Genomic DNA, 10,220 nt, shown 5'->3' with positions numbered 1-10,220 from the left:
CTAATTCTAATTTTAACCAGTGTCGCTTCTGGGGTATTTTCACTTGATTGATTTTTCTTCCTAATGTAGACCACCTTTCTCTATTTCATTGCATACTCGGTAATTTTTTATTTTATACCAGACACTGTAAATTTTGCATAATTGTACATTGGATAGTTCCATATTCCTATATACGTGCAGGATCTTCATTCTGGAATTCAGTTAAGTTACTAAGATACAGCTTGTTCCTTTTGGGTCTTGATATTCTGATTGGTTAGGTAGCTGCAGAGCAGTGCCTAGGCAGCACTTAATTTCCACTTCATGAAATATAGCCTTCCTGAGTTTTTAACCTGTTGCCTCGTGAATTATGATTTTTTCTAGTATTGCTGGTGAGAACACACATTATTCCTGGCCTTAAAATCCTCAGACACATTTCTCTCTAATCTTTTTGGATAATTCTTTACTCGGCTTCTGGTAGTTTTCTCAAATGTATGCACCGATTAGTCTTCTGGTGACTATTTGAGGGGTCTTCTATAGCTCTCTGGGGTTTTCTCTATGTGTACCTTTCTCCTCTGTGGTACTCTGTGCTGCAAACTCTAGCTGCTTACTCTTCTGAAACTTTCATCTCCATCTCCTCAGCTTGTGAAATTTGCCAGACTTCTATTTGCATTTTGTAAAAAATATTGTTTCTAAAATGTGAAGACAAGACCGTCATTTCCCCACTTGAAATCTGTTTTATATGGCTTGACATAACCTTTAGGAGTCCTCATGAGTAGGTTCTTGCCTACTGCATTAATCTTATACTGTTACACTCTGACACATGGAGCAAAAAAACCTAAACACTGCTCATGTTACAATCTCCCTGGGTGGATTTTACATAATTTGTTATTTTTATATATTTTTGGACTTACAGAAATGTTGGAAAAGTAAGGAGATTTCTCGTATTCCTTTTACTAAACTTTCCTTATTTTAACATCTTACGTAAGCCTAATAGAGTCATTGATAACAGAAAATTAACATTGGCACAATACTACTAACTAAGCTACCAACCTTATTCAAATTTTACCAGGTTTTCCACTAATGTTTTTTTTTTTTTTTTTTTTCTGTTACAGGATCCTACCTTGGATTTAGTTATTAAATAAATAAGTTTTATTTATTTTTTATTTTTATTTTTATTTTTTAGGGATGCCAGGTCTTTTCTTTCATGATCTTGATGCTTTTGAAAAGTACCAGCCTCTTATTTGAGAAATCTTTCCTAATTTGATTTTGATTGATATTTCCTCATTTTAAAAATAAGGTTGTGCCTTTTCTAAAAGACTTCAATAAAAATGGTATAATTCTCTTTTTTAAGGTATTGTATCAGAAACTTTATGATGTCAAAATATTTTAAGACTGGTAATGGTAGTCTTAATCGTTTGCCTTAGTTGGTATCTGCCAGGTTCGTGCATTTCAAGATTACCATTTTTCTCTTCGTAATTAATACATATGTTGAGGTAGATATTGAGGGACCAAGCAAATATCCTATTTTCTTTAAACTTCTACCCACTAATTTTAACAACCTTGGGTATCTCTTATATGCAACAATTATTACTATGGTGTTTGTCTAACATTGTTTTCCTCTTTCCCTTTTTCCTTTTAAATTTTTCTATTAGAATTCTGTGAGGAAGAGCTCTCTTTTTCCTCCTATTTATTTATTTATTTATTTATTAGATATTTATTTGTAACAGTATGACTCTCTTATGGATATTTAATTTTATGGATTATAACTCAATACTGTCACTCTTTTACTGTTCAAATTGTTTGACCATTAGGTACTACTTTAGGTTGACACTCCGGTACCCTTTTGTCATGCATCCTTTTACGAAAACTTTCCTACTTTCTGGCACCCAAAGATGCTTTACACTCATCTTACATTTTCTTTGACTCAGATTTGGATTCATTTATTTAAACATGCAAACTGTTTCTTGTGTTGTTTTAAATTGGAGAATGGTGTTTAGAAAAAAAAAAAGATTTTAGCACTAGTTGTGCTTATTGCTACTGAATTATTATTATATTAGCTCTTGCCAGTGGACAGAGGTAGAAATTACAGGTATGTATGCTAAGCCATGCATACACACATATCTAAATATCTGTATCTATATTTAATCTAACATTGGCTGTCTACATATCATTTATCTAATCTGTCACCATGAGTTCAGACTAACACTTCTAATTCCATCATTTCAGCTTTATCCTTTATTTACAACTTCTTTCTCACACAGATAATTGGCTCTTATTATCATTATCTATAACTATATATTTATTTAATGCTACCACATAATTTCAGAAATACTTATTAACTATCTGGGTATCTATTTAAATAATTTTTATATAGATTACAATATTTATTTACAGAATCTTTTAAAAAGTAACAGCTTAAAAGTTGTCTTCTCATTTCTTTTAGAATGTTTATGTTATTGGTTTGTAGTACAATTAAGTTAATTTTTTACTCTTATATTTTGTTTTTGTTTATCACCAAATACTGGTAGTTTTAATTATGTGTTAATATTTAGAGATATACAAAGGATATATTCAATGAAATGTTACTGTCTCCTCATTCCTACTACCAATTCTCATTCTTTTCCCCTTTCCACACCTCTCCACCTACTCCCTACAGATATTCAGTATCTTTCTAAAACATTTCTCATTTTACCTCCTTCTCATCATTTATGGTAATTATTTTTAAATTTATTGGGCCTAGACCATACTAAGGATTTTATAAGCATCACTCAGATCCTCACAAAAACCCTACAAAACAGTTTATATACTTATCCCAGTTTTATAGGAAACAAAAGCTTAGAGTATAAAGTAAATTGCCATTAGCTACACAAGCATTTAAATGACTAAGACAGAGTTTATTTGATTCAGATCTTTTTGATTCAAATCTCTCAAATATTTTTCAAGACCCGAAGATCTTGTTACATTAAAGCCTTCAATGATCTTTCAGGGCCATAAGATGTTCCTTATCTTCCTTCCCTTCATCTTTTACAGTATCGTATTCATACTATTCATATAGCATTTGAATCCCATTTCTGCCACTTACTATTTTTATAACTTGTGTAATATAGTTAACTTCTCTGTATCTCAATTTTTAAACTCTATTATAATACCTTTTTTATATGGTTGTCGTAAATAATAAATTTGTTAATATTTGCAAATAGTTATATCCCCTATAGGACATAAAATCTAATAAATGCAAGATATTTAAAACTTAGCCCAAGCTCTGTTAATTTATTAGTTTCATAAATTAAATATATATATATATATATTATTTTCAATTTCTTCTCTTTCTTTCAACTAGATTATGTGAATTTGGAGAAGGGAGGGTGTCATCTTCGTGATTTTCTCTGCTGCCTAAAAAATGCCTAGAACATAGAGCAGAGCTCAGTATATGTTTGAGAAGAACTGACTGCATAAAAATTAAGGTCTATGTAAAGCAGTCCAAGTTTTTTAAACAAAGATGAAATATTATTGATAACTACAAATTATTTGAAAATAAAACTTAAAAATAGAAACATAATTACATATCTGCAATAATATATAAGTGTACCCTGGGAAAAGAGTGTCCCATTTGTTGAAGATTGGGTACAATATCACTAACAAAACAATTTTCCAGAGCGACTGTTTTTTTCCTCCTAAATTTAGAAAAAGAGTTAGCCTTTTTGATAACGATCTGGAAGTGAATCATTACATACTGCAGGCTCCTTTCCTCTGGCATCAATGGAACAATAAAGCCTTCATACTGCGATCTTCAAGGACAGCCACAGACCTGAACTTGATGCCCTTCTCAAAACTGGCTTCTGAAGAAACTCTGGAGTGAACTATAGAATAAAGAGTAAAAGAAAACAAACAAAAAACTCTCTTAACCAGAATTCTTGATGTTTAAAGCCTGAATAGTACTGTGTAGATATTTGAACTTTGTACACAAATCAAAACGTTACTTTCCATAGGTAGATTCAGGTCTTTTACCTCTCCCTATGTTGGGGGCAGGTGGCAGGGAGACGAAGACAAAAATAAGTCTTTCTATGTATTTAATGATATTAAGGGATAGGGAAATTAAATGGCATTTAAGCGCAAAAAATGTTACCTAGAATTTCAAAAATAAAATGACATCTTACTCTAAGTACCAAATTAAGCTTAAACAGTGTAAAATTTCCTCTCAGTTACCAATGGAGTTTTATTTCTATTAACAGAGTTTTGGTTGTCAGATTGTTTTAATTTTGTTATCTCAATTTTTCAAGTACTTCCATGAGAAATTTTATTTTTAGAGACATTTTGGAAAGTAACTAAGATAACATAAGTTTCAACATATATAAAATAATGGAAAAATTGGTTAGTTTGTGAAATGTATGTGGGTGGGACTATGAGCAGATCTGCACTATAAATATATTGATTTTGAAAATAAAAGTAATGGGATGCATTAATTTAAATAAGTATTGTTCTTCCCAAAGTAGGGATAAAATGGATAAGGCAATCATTCCTTAAAATTTGTCCCTTCTATTTTCTAATTGTCTTATAAAACTAAACCCAAGAGTCAAAAAGGTGGCATTTTTTAGTAAACTCCCTCAGGACAAGAAATATAAAATTATAATTAAAGTATTTTTTAGTATATTGTTATTCAATATCAATCCATATAAATTCCTAGGGTGGGTTTACATTAGTTATTGGAATTATAAGAGTAAATACTATGAAATCTTCCTTATTGTCCACAGTTTAATCATGCAGAAATAATTGAAACTTCCTAGACATGTAAAAATTTTACTTTACTAGTGGTGAAAACAAGACTTAATGATTGGCCAAATTTTATATATTTTAAATGTCATATTAAGAGAATAAGATTAAGAATAACATCTCCATTCAGAAGTTTAATTCTAATAATGTAGGAATTCAGTAATTAACACAATGTGTTCACATATGCAACATTAAAATGATAAGTTTTTCAAAACTTTAGAACAAATATACACTAAATTCCAAGATTAAACAGGATATTATAACTCATCTCTCCAATTCATTTAGCTATTTAGATTATTGTTATGACCATCAATTGTTTTTTATAATGTATTAGTTATATTCAGGGTAAGAGAGTGGATCTATGTGTTATAAGTCTATGAGGAAATTTGGACCTTATTTTAAAATAAGTGTCATAAATTCTTGATTAATTTTTGCTATGATTTCACAATGAACTACAAATAAAACTCTTATTAAAAGTTTTTGGTTGATTAATTTTTGTCTGAATTATTAGGTTCATGTACATTTTAAAATATAGTATCCCAATACTCTTTTATCTCTGAATAGGCTTTTCAGCTAGTGAGAAAAAATAATTTGTGTATTAACTCTCATTACGAATATTTACTGCAAATTAACTCTTAGTAATGCTGCTAAACATTAGATATGTGTAACTGTCTCTAAAATTCTTCGTCTTTCTAGACTCATTCCCAGGTTTGTTATAAAACTGAATCAATTCCTCTTTCCCTATTAAGTTTGTCCATTTATTTCCTGGTTATTTTTTCAAAATTCATTTCAATCTTATGTTTAACTCTCACCAAATACCGAGATATGTGAATTATTATTCTCTTTTGAAAAGAATAAGGCTTGCAATTTTATTTGTATTAGGCTATGCTGATATAAATCATAGTGGTCTAGGCCAACTTTTCTGCAAAATACTTAAGGCTATGAAAAGTATGTGTGGCCTTTATGAAAAGTTTTTGATGATAATACCTTTTGCATGCCTAACTATAATAAGTGTAATTATTTTATAATTTTGTGAAGTATTTTATATGAGCGGCACTTTTTAAAAAAATTTTAAATGGTGAGCTTACAGCTAAGGCATATAACATATCTGGCACTGAATTTCTAATGTTTACTCTCTAGTGAAAGCAGCATTTCTATAACAACCCTGCTTTTGAGCACACACTGCAAGTATCAGCTCTACCTTCTGTTCCTAGTAAGAGAAAAAAATTGCAGTTTAAAAACCTATATATAATACAGTAGGAAACATGATAGATAGTTCATTTGGTTATGAAACATATTCTTAGAATTTAAGATTTCTGGAACTTGTCATAGACCTCAGTAATCATTTCTACTTTCCTCTTAATCTGTCAAAACAATTTTTAAAAAAATCATTTACTCTATATTAACAGTCTTCAGATTTCATTTTGTTCAATAGTAAGATAGATCTAGTGACAGATTATATTATTATATTTTAAGTGTTTTTTCTCTTCTTTCATCTTTATGTTTTCTTCTCTCATATTTTTGATCTTTGTTAATAACATTGCCATAATTTCTGTCACTAGAATAAAATCCTAAAAGTCAAGTTTGACCTCTCACTCACCCTCTAACTTTTATATAATCGAATGCCAATTTTTGACAATTCTACTTCTTTATTTTCTTTCAATTTAAACTACTTATTTCTATTACTACTGCCGCACTCAAGTCTTCAATAAATTTTTCCTGGATTGTTCTCATTGTTTTAAATATTTTCCATGATGCAAAACTGTACTTTCTTATGCTGTAGATAATTTTTTTCTTTAATTATATTTCCGATCAAGTAATTCTCCTTTTCAAGAATGTATAATCACTCTCTGTATAATGTGAAATAAAATACACAGTGTTTCCAACTTTTTATTTAAGGTATTTAAGAGCCTGAAATCAGTCCATCTTTTATTATTTCTATTTATTTTAAATTACATTTAATGGATGTTTTATTGTGAGCAAAAACACTTGTTAAAGAAACTTGAAACTATAAAAACTATAAAAAAGAAAATAACCTTGATTTATAATTCTACTATGAAGAGATACCATGCTCATACTTACTTCATACTTAGTTCTTTTTGTATGTAAAAGAGATCTCCCTGTGTAGGCACAATTTTTTCCGCTCTTCTCACTCTCATTATAATGTTTTTCTTAGGAAACTTGATTTTAATGGAATCTTATAATCTATGTAGTAATCATAAGTTTTCATAAAATATACATAGGTAAACTTTTATTTTTATATTATTCTTATTCTGCAAATCGCATTTTCCAAAAATTATATTTAATATTTAGATTTATTACCATAAAATATTAATAATTCTATATAGTATTTTTAGTTCTAGTACACCTGACATTTTTTTTTGAGTTACTGACTTTGATCGAGTTCTTGAAATAGTTATTTTCACAGCAATGATCAACATAGTTTTTCAAACATTTCTTAACAGAAAAGCAAATATGTGTTTTGCTTTTTAAGATCTTGTATATTATATTTATTTTAATTATCTGTATAGTTAGAATCTTATTTGTACATAAAAATATATTGGAATTAAAAATTGAAACTTAAAACGTTTATCGGTGTTGCTCATTATATTGTTATTTACAGATTAGAGTCTAAATTTCTTCATAATTTTTGTACTTCTGTACAGCATTTTGTACCTGTTTGCTTGATGGTTTTTATATTTCTCTTCTCTCTTGTTTTTCTTTCTTTCTTTCTTTCTTTCTGCCAAATGATAGATTCTTCACTATTTTCCTATAAAAAAATAACTGATATGTACTTGAAGTTTAATATATCAGCGATACCCTAAGTCTGAGATGTATTTGCATATAACATAGAATACAATTTGCTTAACCATTATCATCTGTTATTATAATGGATAACTGGATGCATATAACATAGTCTTGTATATATGAAAGCGCTCCATAAGTATTTATGTAATTTTATCCTTATTTTTATTTGAATATAATACATATGGAAACCTTTTTATTCAAAATACTAGAGATTTTTGAAACCATTGAATGTGTAAAGATTCCTTAATTAGATGAGAAAATGGCCCAGCATACCTTAGATCTTTCTTCATTAAAAAAATTAAGGAACACTCTCTTAACTAATCAATACTTTAAATATATCTATAGCAAACTTTCTTAATACAGAGTTTGATGAATAGATATAGAAAGTTCTCAAACTTGGAAACTGGCCACTTAATTCTAAAGAAAACTCTGTTGCTACTATTTACATAATGCTATTTAGTCACTCAATATAATTGAATTTGAGAGTTCTCATCTTAAAGATAAGATTTTTTCTGCACAATTTTTTAAATTAAGTTTATTGGGGTAACTTTGGTCAATAAAATTATATAGGTTTCAAGTGTGCAGTTCAATATGTCATATGTATATTGCATTGTGCGTTCACCACCCAAAATTAAATTTCTTTCTGTCACCATATATTTGACCCCCTTTACCCTTATCTACCTCCCCAGCTTCCTCCCTTTCTTTCTGGTAATCCAATACTGCCATTTGCAACAACATAGATGAATCTTGACATTATCATGCTAAGCGAAATAAGTCAGACAGAAAAAATTGAGAACCATATGATTTCACTCATATGTGGGAAATAAAACCGAAAGCAACAGATACACGATAAAAACAAATAAAATAAGGTGTGAAGATGTTACAAGGCTCTTCTCGCTCTAAACAATTTCAATTATATTAAATAATTTTAAGTAACACATAACCAAGCAGTTTCTTGGAGTTTTTCAATCGATTTTAACTTCTTTTTACTTTTACTTTTTATGTTTTCTACTATCTGCCATTGAGACATGCTGTACTTTTTCCTAGCCCATTCAGTTCCTTTAGATATTTATTTCATTCATCTCACATATTTAAGTTCAGTTGCTGATCATCTCTAAAAATTCTGTGTTTGAGTTCAAGTTTTAGAGTTACCCTTCTTGACTTTGCACTATTATAAAATATTGGAAAATGACATTGGCCAAGATATTATAAAACACTGATGAAGAAAAAAAGAGTAAATCATCCTTAAAGCTATTAGAATGGAAAAATCATATATTTCTATACTTTGAATTTGTCTACTTAGTTCTTCTCTCTTACAAAAATTTACTATAGACATGTGGGTTTTATTGTTTCCTATTTTGACATCTGACTGTTTTATTCAGTCAATAAAATATTAAGTGAACATTAAGCATTTTTCTATCATTCTACTTTTGTCAAAACAAAATATAACTTTCCCCTGCCTTAGTTAAGTTTGAATATGTTCTTTTCTGCAAACATTGCTAGCTCTGATATAGCCCTGATAGAAAACTTTGTCACACACTACCATCACCTATACAAGATTTATGAATGTTTTATAACAGGAATAATTTTATACAATATTCAAATGTAAGTTACTCTCTTTTTTCAAGCAGATCAGAAACTTACTGAAAATTGAGTAAGAACTTGTCCTATAACTTTATACCAAGGAATTTTATTGATTAAAAAAATTGATACTAAAGTATATAAAAATTAAGATGTAAACAACAAATAATCATTTGATTTCCTTGGTTTACTTATAATACAAAACTTCATCACATAAAACTGAAAAATCTGGCAAACTGGATCTCCTTGAGGGACATAAAACTTGGTCAAATCTTCTTATTTTGATTTTCTAATTAAAATTTGTATTTAAAAAATACAAAGTGCTAGCCATTTATTTTTCTATGTGCTTACACTAAAATCTGCTCTATTTTATACTAATAATGAATCTGAATCTCTGCTGTAAAGTAGAAAGTGTTAGGCTGAACTCCAGGAGAGAAATTAATGTTAGATATCTGGAAGTCTAATGACTGATGAACCTGACACTCTTCTCTGAACCACATTTTAGATCTGATTTGATGGTTCTGCTGCTGAGGCGAATACCTCAGGGCATAGATGGCACTTTCTCTCCAAAGTTTCCACATGTAATGAACAAGGAGCAGATCTGTCATTTATAGAAGAGAAAGGTTTCCCTCTCCTCCCAAGTCAAACTACAGTAGCCTCTTTGCAAATTAGCAACAGATTATATTCTCATATTTACACTTTTAATATCACGCAGTTCTTTTCATAGCAGAACTAATCTCTGATGAGCGTATATTGTTTTTGAAGATTGGGCCAATGTACTTTTCTTCAAATATTGTTTTAATGTGATTTTATTACGTAATGTGATTTCCATGAATTATTTATATAAATTGTTCATGTACTTGCCTACAAAGAATAACTCATTAGATGAGAGGAATACACAACATAGATCACAATATTTTCAGTGTACAGTTGAAGTTGATGATGACTGTGATTAGAAAAAAAATACCCACTTGAAAATTAAATTAAAAATATAGTTTTTTAAACAGCTATTAAAACCAAATTTAAAAAAAATAGTTAAAATTATTTAGAGAATCAATGAAAAAATTGAGATTAAATTTGAT

This window comes from Pteropus medius, unplaced genomic scaffold (genome assembly GCF_902729225.1).
Source record: "Pteropus medius unplaced genomic scaffold, Ma_sr-lr_union100, whole genome shotgun sequence".
In the NCBI taxonomy this organism is placed as follows: domain Eukaryota; kingdom Metazoa; phylum Chordata; class Mammalia; order Chiroptera; family Pteropodidae; genus Pteropus; species Pteropus medius.
The sequence above is the reverse complement of the archived record's forward strand: the minus strand, read 5'-3'. Positions refer to the sequence as shown.